Source organism: Pleurodeles waltl, chromosome 3_1 (assembly GCF_031143425.1).
Source record: "Pleurodeles waltl isolate 20211129_DDA chromosome 3_1, aPleWal1.hap1.20221129, whole genome shotgun sequence".
In the NCBI taxonomy this organism is placed as follows: Eukaryota; Metazoa; Chordata; class Amphibia; order Caudata; family Salamandridae; genus Pleurodeles; species Pleurodeles waltl.
This window is the reverse complement of record NC_090440.1, coordinates 763,444,176-763,457,239: the sequence shown is the minus strand read 5'-3', so window position 1 is coordinate 763,457,239 and position 13,064 is coordinate 763,444,176. Positions and strand designations below refer to the sequence as shown.

Sequence of the window (13,064 nt, the reverse complement as noted above, 5' to 3'; positions counted from 1 at the left end):
TTCTTTCTTTCTTTCTTTCTTTCTTTCCCCCCCCCCCCCCCCCCCCCCCCCCCATCTCTCTCTCCCCATCTCTCTCTCCATCTCCCCACACAACAATCCAGTATTGCAGAAAAAAGGCTGAAAGCCAATGCTAGAATTAACAGCTTTGGCAATGCTTCTTACCGAGTGACCCAGTTGGTATTCCCACAAAGACACTGGGCCTGGGATACAGAGGTTCAGTGTAACAAGGGATTCTGTTTTAGTTTCCTGTATAAATAGACCAACAGTTTCTGTCAGAAGAAAAGTTGAAGGTGGTAGGTGCTGACTGGTGGTGGTGCAGGGAAGACTGGCTTAGTCATAAATGATTCCTCAGAATTCAGCCTCTTTGGAAAACTCCCAACTGGCATCTAGCTAATAAAAATCCAGTTCTCTATAGCACCCTGTCCTAACTTAAATAAATTTTCCCTGTTTTTCTAAGTCTTCTTTCATTAATTGGTCTAAATGTGAGAAGTTAACTTAGTCGGAATTCGGCTGGCACAGGAACCATTATGATCTTTTAAAATTACTGGTCTGACATGACTGACTCTTATTTTTCTCCTTTACAACTTGTTAAAACATAAACAGTTATGTGTAAATCATTATTTTTCCATCATTTTGTGCTACTTTTCTTAATGTTTTGGTTGTCACTTAAGGATTTTCTCTTCTTTAGTTTGCAAGAATGTTTCCAATTCTGTTCATTTATTTGTTACCTGTCATGGTGCACTGCTTCTTATTTTGGTTATTTACAAGTGTGTTCATATTTCAGCTTGCTAATTTAATTGTTTTTAATTATTATTTAATTGGCCACCTTTAATTCCAAGTCTTGTAGCAGTACCTCCATCTCTGTTATTTTTGGGTGCTCTAGGAGAACAACTTATTGAGTGGAAGAGGGAAACGATAATTGTGGAACATTTCTTGGGACAATGCCAGTGTATATTTGAACAATTACGAGTTTGTACCCCAACCAAGGGATAGGAGTTTGAGTCTCAGAAGGATTATGGTGCATTCTAGCGCTCAAGAGCGCGTTATTGTGCAAAAGTTTATTTTTTTCTGTGGAGAATTGTCCTGAGGGATCAGTTGAAATGTATGTAGCAACTCTTAAATTTAAGACCTTCACTAACCAACTAATCAAGGAGCAGTTTGTTGTTTGATGCCATAGCAAGATTATGCAAGAGAAACGTTTATTCACTAAAAGAATGCTTACTGAAGCTAAAGGCTATAGAAAGAGACGTTGGGGATAGCAGATCTGGTCAGCACTGAGTAAGCGGGGGCAGGATACAATGACGTAAGCTGAGGCATCAGCTAGCCTCGCTGTGGTGTTGGTAGAAAGCTCCTTAATTGTGTCTTTAGTTATCTTTGTTTTCCTTATTGATTCAATGTACGGGATTGCCCTGTTGTTCTAGTATTGATCGGTCATCTTTAATATCTTTATGAAGTGACTAAAGGCATGTAACTACTTCATTCTGTAGCAAAAGATTTATTATTTTTGGTATCAGCTGTGATTGCCCGAATGAGGGGAAAAATAAAAAGCCATTGAGGTTGATAACAATATGCTTGCAAGAAGAAATGAGGATTATATGCAAGAAAACTGAGGCGGCTGTTTTTTTTTCAAATCAAGAATGATTTAGTATGCCAAGTAAAACTCAACTTCCTGTGGCAGTTAACAAGCTTCTAGTATATATCATTGTGGAGCTATGCGTCATGTCACTTCAAGTTTTGTCCAGCAGTAAATAAGAGTTGTGATATTTGTGGAACTTTAAGGCACTATTAAAAAGTGTGCATGAAGAAAAAAGCAAAAAGTTAATGAAAAGAAACAGGATTTGCAATCATCTATGAATAATCTAGTTTTAATCTTGATTATACTGACCACCCTCTTTGACAGTCCCCCAGTTGACATTGTCCTAGGGGAACTGCAATAAATGTAATGATGTACTCCGAAGCCAAAGTTAGAATTGTTAAGTACAAAACGTTTGATACGTTTTGTAAAAGAGAAGTTCTATCTGAACATGATGTAAAAACGGAGTTATTTCAGGCATCCAAAATTGACCCTATTAGTTAGCTTACCGTATCTATTTCTTTTCAAGAATATACAGTAGTTGTGAAACGTATGCACCATTCATGGGAAATACCATTTTAGGATGGGTGCATCCAGGTTTACTTGATATTGTTGTGCTACCTGAAAAACCTAAACAGGTCTGGGTTTCCGCAAGTTATGTGACAATATTTTGAAGGAGAACAAGTACAACACCAAAAAAAGCCTCCTGAAATATGTCCCATACTGGGTGAAGGTGTAGTAACTGAAATACCAAGTGATATACATGATCTAGTAAATATGTATTAAGCATTTTGACAAGTTTGATTTGCTGAAAACTTTTGAATTGGGAATAAAGTTGAAGGAAGCCTCTGTCCCTGTGAAATACAAGCTATGGATTGTTCTGTTAGAATATCCCCTGAATTATTGCAGTCCTTACTTTATTTGCAGAACCCAGGATTAGCTGATCCTGTTGAAAGTTTCTTGTTTTTTTCTCTTATTGTAGAAAAAAGTTAGTTAAGAATTTGCATTGAACTTGAGGCACTCCATAGCAACATATGTGATGATGCTTACCCGCTACAAACAAAGGCAAAATGGTTAGTCAAGCTTCATGGCACTATTATTTTTAGTAGGTTAGGTCTCCAGACAACTGACCATCAAATCACATTTATTCCGTAAACATCACATTCTGATGGATACAACTACCTGTGGATTCCTCACCTAATGAATTCTCCCCATGCGTAGTGTATCCACCAGAAAAAGCGTTGATTTTGCTTTACCTATGAAAAGCAGAGTGGATAAAAGTCTTGTTTTGTTTAAAAAAAAAAAAAAAAAAAAAAAAAAAAATGTATGTTTGTCATCAATAAATGACCTAAAGAGGAATTTGTCTGGAGATCTGCAAATTTTTTCAAAAATTCCTCCCAAAGTATCGTTTGAAGAAGGAATTCTGCTCAAAGGTGAATAACGTGTCCCACCTTGCTCACTTGAGAACATACTACTCGATGTGGCACACAGAAGACATTTAGGTATGACACTGAATAATAAAAGGTAACACGATATGTACTATGTGGCCAAGAATTTATTCAGATTTAGAATGGATTGTCACAGGTTGCGATGTTTGTCAGAAAGCTGATCAACATTGAGGGCCTGATTTAGAGTTTGTCGGAGGGGGTTACGCCGTCACAAACATGACGAATATCCATCCGTCGTATTACGATCCCATTATAGCTTATGGAGATCATAGTATGGCGGACGGGATATCCATTACGTTTGTGACAGAGTAACATGTCTGTCAAACTCTAAGTCAGGCCCTAAGTTTCCAGAAATCCCCTTGTGGTACCTGTGAATTGGCCAGAAGCTGTTTGGGGGGGGGGGAAAAAGTAGCTTTGGATTTTCTATGCACAATTCAAATATTGTGAAAACAAAATAGCACTAGCTGATCTAAACGGGTTGAAGTAAAATTTGTTTGACAACAAACTACAGTCGTAGTCATTTAATCTTTGTGAAAATGTTTCACAAAATCCCAAAGTTTTAGTTAGACAAGTGTGCAGTCCATGTCTAATGTGGTTGTGAGTTTGCTTATCAAGACACGGACTCTACACAAGAACTAGTTCGCATCAACCCCAGGGTAACTGATTTGTAGAAAGAACTAACAGACTTATTGCGGACACTGTCAGATTGGCTTTGACAAATAGATTGAATGGTGCTAAAACGCTCAAGACCTGTTGACCTCCCATCATGCTACGCTTTTAGACTACAAGAGTTTCTCCATTCTTAGGTCTCGGAGGACACTGTCCTTTCACTTTAGCTGAGCCTCCGTGGAGAAATCTGGATAGTGAATGCATGCGATATGCAGATTGGGAGGACCAAAGGATTAGACGGTCTGTATCAAGTAGGATAGAGTATGTGCTAGTTGTAACTTTATGAATTGTGTGCAGCAAACATGGGGTAAGACTAGAGATTTTGTCAGGATCGGAGACGAAAGAATCGTAAAAGTGCCAACCTTATTCGGTGAGGTCTAGAGTAATTGATGTTTCCAAGCCAGCTATTTCTTTACATGAGAGGATATGGTGGAATAAATTAGTTGTTACACCAACCTCTCCCACCCAGGAAGGACACAGACATGTTAACATTTATAATTATTTTATCCTCAAAGTGTTGAGTTTCTCCCAGCCCTAATAAGTTGTCATCCATACAAAAATGGCGGAGAGACTGCTAATCTTCGCACCCGCCTGTTGGCAGAGTGAGGCTTCTGAGTGTAACTGTATAGAACAGAGATGTGGTTGTGCTGTGCCTGCTAATTGTTTCCTCCTGGCCCTATGATCCTTTGTTATGCAAATAAAGGATACTTCTATTTACCTCTCTGCATCAAGCAGTCCGATTTCATACCCCTAAGACATGTAGATAAAAATATTTACCTTGATGTATATTTACAAGTTGAATTCCATGTCCAGCCCATTCGTTGGCATTCCCAAGCTCTATTTCTTCCTCTTCCCAGAATTAATTCTTCCATTTACCACCCAAAAAAAAATAATCAGACTACACTAAGAGGCATAGCCTCAAATGCGTATGCTGGACCTATGGGGGGGGGGGGGGTCAAATGGGGTCCAAATGACTTTCTGATACTTGATATGCATTGCTAGTGCTCTGGCCAAACCAGTGGAAACAGGTGATCATCTTCAGCTCCACTCTTTTGCTTGCTCTAAAATGTCTGTTTTTAAATATTATTCTCTAATTTAACAAAAAATAAACGTGAGTGTCATGAAGGAAATGAGTGCATGTCACACAAACCAGAATGGTCTTCTGAACGCTAAAATAAAGTAGGGAGGGATGAGGACATGCAGAGTGATACTAAGTTGACAGCTGCAGAAGGGCATTAGCCTGCCTACCATTTTGTGCCACCCTGGCATTTGCATGGTGATCAGTTTTTTCCCATGTTATGAGTAGGGCTCCTCTGATAAGAGGACTTCTTCTGCTTCTACCATTTGGGAGTTTGAGAAGAACGTGAAGTGCGAGCCCCCTGGTCAAAATATGTCCTCTTTTGTTTCTGATAGTGCAAGTTTCCAGATCTGCGTTCTATTTTTTTAAAGGTTGCATAGGTCATGCCTGTGTAACCAACTTATATTATTGCTTTGCTTATTATCTAGTTCCAGTGGCAGATATGTGCAGTGGTTAGTAATATCCTGTTAGAGGTTGCACAAAATTCTGTGCATCACTGTCAAACTACTGTGCATTAGCACTATAAGGTAGACTGTACGTCCTACATACATAACTATCTGTAAAACATAGCACAGATATAGTATATAGTTTGCCTTTAGGTTGCCCCCAAGAGTACTTGATACAATATCTATCCTAAACATTCAGCAGAACACAGGGTGGAACTTTCATAAAGATAAACTCGACTTAAAGATGCCACCCACTCGGCAATACTTGGATTACCTATACTCTCCAGTCAAAGAGAATGTTGCTGATCTCGAGGTGTGTAAACAATTGTCAAGTCTTTGGATTTTGTGAGACCAAAGAACACAGTTGCAGTTCACCAAACATGGCTGTGCAGTGACCGATCCAGAACACAATGTGCAAAACATATATCTGCCTGATTCAGACTCTGGTCTACGATTGAAACCGCGTAATGGCATGCTTTTGCACCCCACACATCTTACAGCTATACTGGGTTTGACTAATTGTGTGCATTATACCTGTCTAGGGGGATTATGGTTGTTGCTTAAGAAGGGTTCCACCCCAATCTAAAATCCAATTTCCACAGAAACCTTCAACACCTCTTGGGATCTGTAGATAAAGTACAACCTCCAGCTCTCACACTTCTTTCTCCGTCCTGCTGCAAGGTCTCACACCCCCAACAAGATAATAGCTCCTCTCTGGTCACTCTTGTGTCAAACTAGCAGTTCCCATGCAGTCTCATAACTAATACAACAGTTTTCAGAACTCGTTGTTCTATGTGGGAGGAGGGAGAAAGGCAACAAAGAAGCTTGGGGGTGTTTTAAAAAAAAAAAAAAAGAAAAAAAAAAAGAAATACTGGCGGGTAATGGACGAGGAAGCAGGAGCTAATCTGCATGGGGGTCGGCAAAACAGAAATTGTAGTACAGATTTGATGTGGGAAGCAGACCTCTAGGGAGAGGGCAAGGAAACACATGAAGTCTCACAGAGTGCTTAAATATGAAAAAGAGCAGTTCCTTGAATGTACGAAGTAAATGGCTAGCAAAGAAGCAATACTCTGGGGGGAGGGTCAAAAAATAAGAATAGGAAGGAAAGCAGTTGAATAAGAAGTAAGCATTGGGCAACCCAAAACTGATTCCTTGAAGAATGAGAATGATTGAGTTTTTGCTGTGTAGAGGGTAACTACAGGCATGGAAAAGGAAAATTAAAAGCTTTGTGTTTTTTTTTTTTTTGTTTTTTTTTGGGTGGAATTGGAAGATCTAAAATGTAATAAGTACTTTTTAATGAAATCATCTAAATAGTATACATGTTGATGACGATGAGGTGGCATAAACTTGCTAAGAGGACTTTGTTGTTTTACAAGCATACTTTGGGCCGATGGAGCCCTTCCAGGTGTTACTGGATAGGACCTTCTGCCAGGCCAGATCCAGATCAAGGAACAGCACCCCAAATGGGTGGTAACTCTCTGTACAACTGGGTGGGTGGCTGTGCTGCCAAGAGGAAGGAGAGTATAATCAGTGGAAGAATATCAAGCATGACTGGGAGACTCCTGTAACAGTGAGACCTGTTAAAGACCGGTTTTTGATTTTCGTAATCTGCCCAACCCTACCCCCCAACGAGACCCATTTCATGCCTCCCAGTCACGCTTGATATTCTTCCACTGATTATATTCTCCTTTCTCTTGGCAGTTGAGGTTCTATCTCAAATTGTGCCGCAAGTCGAGATCAGCCAGTAAAGATAGCTTATATGACCATGCCTGGAGAGAGATAAATTACACAGGAAACATGTCAGCAAACGGGCGTTACCTAGAGGAGGCCCTAGAGACATTTTCTGAAGGGGGAGTCTGGAAACCATGTATTACAAAATTTCATCAACAGACATCCAAAGCTCTTGTCTTGGTTAGAAGATAAATCTGCGCTGGCACATCAATCCCATGCCTGGATGGAAATAAACTCCCATGGCTAAAAACCATCAATGATACTTAGAATGACGTGTCTGAGGCCACCGTGACCCTCCATCTATCTTGCCTCGTAGTTCAGGTTAGCATGGCATGCAAATCTTTGTTTTGCAAGTTCCGAACCAAGTCTAGCGTGGGACTGGTTTAAAAAATAAACATCATAATACGCGTTTGCATACATCATGTCAGAAGTCTTCACCCACTCAACAGCCCAAATGGCAACGTTTACAAACCTAACTCATATTTAACTCAGAAAATCACTACCTTATGCCCGTACCAATTTGCAAAGGATTCATGGAATGTACAATGCATTGTTTATGTGCGATTATCACTCAAACACCTATCTAGTGGGCACCTCAGTTTAAAGGGGACATTTATAATGCCTTGTGAACTATGCATTATTAGACTCTCGACTATGATCTCGACTAGCGGCACAATTTGAGATAGAACCTCAAACTGACTAGTGATTGTTTCGCCAGGCCAATTTCACGCCGCACGTGGGCTGGGAAAGCTCTTCTGGGTAGCCTGAATATGGTTTTATAAATTTTTCTGAGTACCGTGTCAAGCAAAAAAAGTCTTTGCTCAATAGTATTTCATCCCCATAAGAGATTGTTGGGATCAATTTTTGCTTTCATTAATTTCAGCAAAGGGACCAAGCTGGAGTTGAACAGCAACTCCATAGCAAAGCCTTTTAACCTTTACTATCTTCTGTTGTAAGTTGTAAATACCTCTTGAGTCCATTCGAACACATATAGGGGGTCATTCTGACCCCGGCGGTACTAGACCGCCGGGGCCAGGGTCGGCGGGAGCACCGCCAACAGGCTGGTGGTGCCCCGCAGGGCATTCTGACTGCGGCGGTTTGGCCGCGGTCAGAAGAGGAAAACCGGCGGTCTTCCGCCGGTTTTCCGCTGCCCTTCTGAATCCTCCATGGCGGCGCAGCTCGCTGCGCCGCCATGGGGATTCAGACACCCCATACCGCAATCCTGTTCCTGGCGGTTCGCCCGCCAGGAACAGGATGGCGGTATGGGGTGTCGTGGGGCCCCTGGGGGCCCCTGCAGTGCCCATGCCAATAGCATGGGCACTGCAGGGGCCCCCGTAAGCGGGCCCCACTTTGGATTTCACTGTCTGCATTGCAGACCGTGAAATTTGCGACGGGTGCAACTGCACCCGTCGCACCTTCCCACTCCGCCGGCTCCATTCGGAGCCGGCTTCCTCGTGGGAAGGGTGTTTCCCACTGGGCTGGCGGGCGGCCTTTTGGCGGTCGCCGCCAGCCCAGTGGGAAACCCAGAATCACCGCAGCGGTCTTATGACCGCGGAGCGGTGTTCTGGAGGGGGGGAACTTTGGCAGGCGGCCTCCGCCGCCCGCCAAGGTTAGAATCACCCCCATAGTATTTATACTCTTGTACCTTAGTAATGATCTTGCCACTTATGCGCCACGTTCCATCCTTGTTGATTTTTCTACCAAATATGACTATTTGGTCTTATTTAGATTAATCTCCAAATTGTTTTGGACAGTGTAATCATATCGTTTATTGATAAGTCTTTGTAGCAAAATCTTTGGTGCAATGTGTTTATCAACTGCCTCATTTTAAGTGGTGGGTGTTTGTGACGTGTTTATGTGTAGTTTATGAATGGTGTAAAATGATTTGCATAAATAGTAACACTACTATATGGTAGAAAATATACAGTTGTACTACATACACATAGGGGTCTTTCTTGTTTTGAAAGAATTGCTTGCATTGCATACAGTGAGACGATGGTGGTATAGTCACGTTGTAATTACAGGTAATAGGATAGCCATTCTGCTTGACTGTCGCTCCTAATGGGGTGTCAACAAGCCCTGGGCTTTTATTTATTCATTTTTTTGGCAGTGAGGCAAGCATCTGTGCCACCTCTTTAAAGTTAAGTGTCTCTAGAAAGATTGCAGAAAGCGACATTCCTTCAGAGCAGAATTTAAAATGTTCTTTCCACAGGTTTAAAATTGCTTGCATGCAATAAATCTCCACTTGCTATATTCCTTAAAATCCTGTGTTAAAAATTGACCTTGAAATAAACGTTCTTACTTTTGTCCTCCCGAGAGCACTGCTGTTTCCATCTATCTTCTGGATGCCTCTTCTGTATATAAACTACTCTATAGCTCATGTCTGTCTGCCTTAAGCTCTTTTCTTTGGAAACCATAATTATCTGTTCCAACACACATTTGCTTCTCGCATAGCCCTTGCTGAAGTCACATCGAAGTCACTAATGTACTACAAAGAAACCTGAGTAAATGCTTGCGAGACTAAGCCCAATAACCAATTGACCACTGCCTTTGGGCTCCCAGATTCTACTCGCTGTAAAGTGCTACATAAATGGAATTTCAATATAATGAACTAGCCAAACGTTCTATATGTGCCAGTTTAGTGCACTTTCTCAGGTCTACACGAAGCTCTGCAAAGGCCCATCTCCATGCACCTCCAATTCTGAATGCTGATATGGCACAGTATGCTAGAGTGGCCAAGCGAGGGAAAGGGTGTGGGAAGGGCACTACAGGAAAGGAACTCAGAAAGGCAAAAGATTAAACAAAACAACAACTTAAATAAAACCATGTACTTTTAAGCAATACATTCCTTGCCAGATAGCCCACACTGCTAATCTAGATCAGCTTTTATAGTGCACCAAGTATAATCTTAGCTTTCTTAGAAACACAATACGTTTCTTATAGTTTCTGAAGACTCAGTAACTAACAGCATAAGGTCTCCACACAAGCAGTGCACATAAACGGGTTGCTCCACCCTCTCTCATTCAAGCTTATATGAGGTTTCAAGAAACATCACGCAGCCACTGTCGTACTTCCAGAACCCTTGTAATACTCGAGCTTTCTAAATGACGGTAGCTCAAAGGTGGCTAAAGCCAGACTTGAAACAAATGCACAAAATCAAGACCATGCACGTATGTGCTTACTTTGGCAAAACCTTAGATAAACTGTCGGGTATGTTCGTATGCTAGGCCAACTATCGCCGCTCTGCTTTTCCCTCACTGAGCTCAAAACACGTGGGAAAATCTGTGGAAGGACGTTTCTTGGAGCAAATAGCAATTTAGGGTCTCCGCAATAGCCTTGCATTGAAATACATTGATAGCGGCAAAGAATACGCTTATCGCACAGAGCATGGCCTGCTTTGAATAAGCGCGTGAGGAAAGATGTCTCAGCTCGAGACGCGCTTCTGGTAATCCAGCAGGAGCTAGCAAGGAGAAAATGCCCCCGCAACTGGTAGCCGTAAGGAAGGCCGTCACTGGTTCCCAAGGGGTCTGTTTTAAGAACAGCTCTCTCCCATAGGAGCCCTAAGGAATAGTGAACACCGGGTGTAGGGCGCAGCTGGTTTTATACCGCCTCTCTCACCCAATATGCAGCCATCCAAGGCTGTAGTCCAAAATGACTACCTCGCTTCCTGGAAGGGAAAAAAGCATCATAAGGCATCATAATATGTAGAGAAACGTCTCCAAAAGATAACAGTACTTAGCACTACCAATAGATTCTTCCCATCAGCGATGACATGTACAGTGCAACCACCAACGTGCAGCTAATGCTGCTTCATGGACTTTCATACATAGGGACTTGGCACGCTGGGGCAGTAGCAGGCAAGATGCGAGCTTTGGTGCCCTAGACCACGCACTGCCCGGGCTCTGAGAATGACAATCAGAAGCGTAAAAAATAATTTGTCAAATTCTGTTGAATCACACTGCAAAAATAACAGGTTGAGGAAAATTGAATGATCATCCGTGTGCCTTAATCCTTTTTTTTTTTATTAAAATAAATAATACAAAGAAAATACTCTTGCAGCTGTGAAACACGTCCTTTTTTAATGCAATTACCCATAGTATTTGTATTAACGTTAAAATTGCCTAAATTGAAACCAATGCCATTGGTAGACTCTGTTAATGGTGCTGATGCATGCAAATAAATGAACAACATTGTTATTTGATATCAAAATTTTATGAAGTTCACGTATGAGTGCATGAAGAAGGATGGGCTCTGATTTGTATTATAGAATTTTAAAAAGCATTTATGCTATGAAGTTTAGAACATGTTTTAAAGCATTTGTAGAACATTTCACTAAATGTGTAAAACTATGGCACTCGATAGTTTGAAAACACTCTGGTAACATGCAGTTTCCAGTCAACCACGTAAGTGTGGAAGATGAACCGTTCACATCCACCGGACTGCCTTTGCCATGGGGATGACATGAACTGTTCTGGTGTGTGCATACTTAGTCACACTGTTTTTATTTGGAGAAGTGTGAAACGCTGTGTGATAAGGATTCTAGGTCCCTGCCAACTCTGGAACTTTCTCTCACAGAAATTGGTAGTTTAACCAAAGTTTGCAGGGCATTCTGGGTAAGAACGTGTACTTAATCCACGCAGTTTCCAGAAATGTCTGGGTATGAAAGAATTTTGTGTGCAATAAATCCCATGCTCAAATACTGTTTCAATCTACATTGCCAAAAATCGGTCAACTCTCACGTTGAGAACTTGATATCTCAAGGTTGAGTTTTGAGGCCTTTTCTGTCGTGAGTGATAGACCAAGCTACATAAGTGGGGTACCATTTTTATTGGGTGGAGTGTGGAAACGCTGGATGGTAGAAAGTTTGTGGATCTCTTCAGATTTAAATGTGAAGTAAACACTTGATTTTGCAGTGTTTGACATTTCCATGGTGTTCTGGGTTAGAAAACTCAGTGGGATCCATGCAAGTCACACCAACCTGGACTTCTGGATGTGTTGTTTTTAGAAGTATCTGAGTTTGACAAGTTTCTCTGGGTTGGAACTGATTCTGGGCCAAAATACCACAGCTACCCACATATTCAAAATAGGTAAGTATTCAAGGCAATACCTCAGTGCCTTTATGGTTGACATTTTGGGGCTTTTCTTCTTGCCGATTTACAAGATTCTTACAGTTTTTTTATCAAGAGAAGTGTAGGAACATAGAATAGCAAAACAGTTGCTATTAGCAATTGTTTCTCCCTCTTGAGCAGTCGTATATAAGCAGTGTTCAAGAAAGAACATATTTTGCAAAATTCCCTGTAAATGCCGTCATGGTATAGATAATCCTAAATTCAGACCTGTACAAATAACCCCTATTCCTCAAATTTGGTATTCAAGGCAGAATAACAATAAAATGCATTCGCTTCCTTTGTATCCATTTTTCATTCATTAAGTTTTGCCATACAAATTGGTGCATGGTCAGTACAAAATGAAAACTGCAGCTCAGTTGTTGGCTCTAGGCATCATGTTTTGTTATCGACCAAGATCTAATATGCATCCATCCCTGCAACTAGAAGGGCCTGACTGATGTAACAGTAGGTTAATTATGTAAATCAGCCTTCGTGGTAACATTTTACAGTTAAAAATAGTTGTCGATTTTCAATTTTTTGTTGCTTATTTTCATTATTTTTATTTCAATTCTTAGGTTCCATCCATGGGCGATGTGCACTGATGATCCTGTGTGGACAGTTGTCTTTTCAGACATTTGTAGCTTTCTCCGTTCACGTATAGATTTTTACACCTGTTTTCAGCTCAAACCTAAAGTAGGTGAAAACCACAAAAAATAAGAAAATCAATTCTCTTAGAAAAACACAATTGTGGTGCTATGTATTTACCTATTTGATTACCACTCTGCTTGTTCTTGAAAGCTGAGAAGAAGATGATGGGGTTCTTAGCATAGTAAATCTTTTGTTGATTCCATTTTTAGAAAAAAGCTTTATAGCAGGACACTTACTTCAAATCCCCTCACCTTCTGCTATATTTTGGCTAATTTCTCAGCTCCCTCTGTTGAAATACACTAAGTCTTGTTAACTTTTGAGTCCCCAACCTGTGAGACAAATGGATGCAAATTGGCTTGAATA

General features: G+C 41.0%; 1 protein-coding gene across 8 annotated transcripts in view; it reads left to right on the top strand.

Annotated features, from left to right (window-relative positions):
• FAR1 (fatty acyl-CoA reductase 1) overlaps positions 1–13,064 on the top strand; it is a 416,046-nt gene that overhangs the window by 76,451 nt on the left and 326,531 nt on the right. Inside the window, exon 1 of one of the 8 annotated variants that reach the window (XM_069223564.1) lies at positions 12,727–12,746. The exons of the other annotated variants lie outside the window; for them this stretch is intronic. The gene's annotated coding sequence lies outside the window, so the exon portion shown is untranslated. Of the gene's footprint in view, positions 1–12,726; positions 12,747–13,064 lie in introns of those variants that run through there. 8 annotated transcript variants of the gene reach the window in all.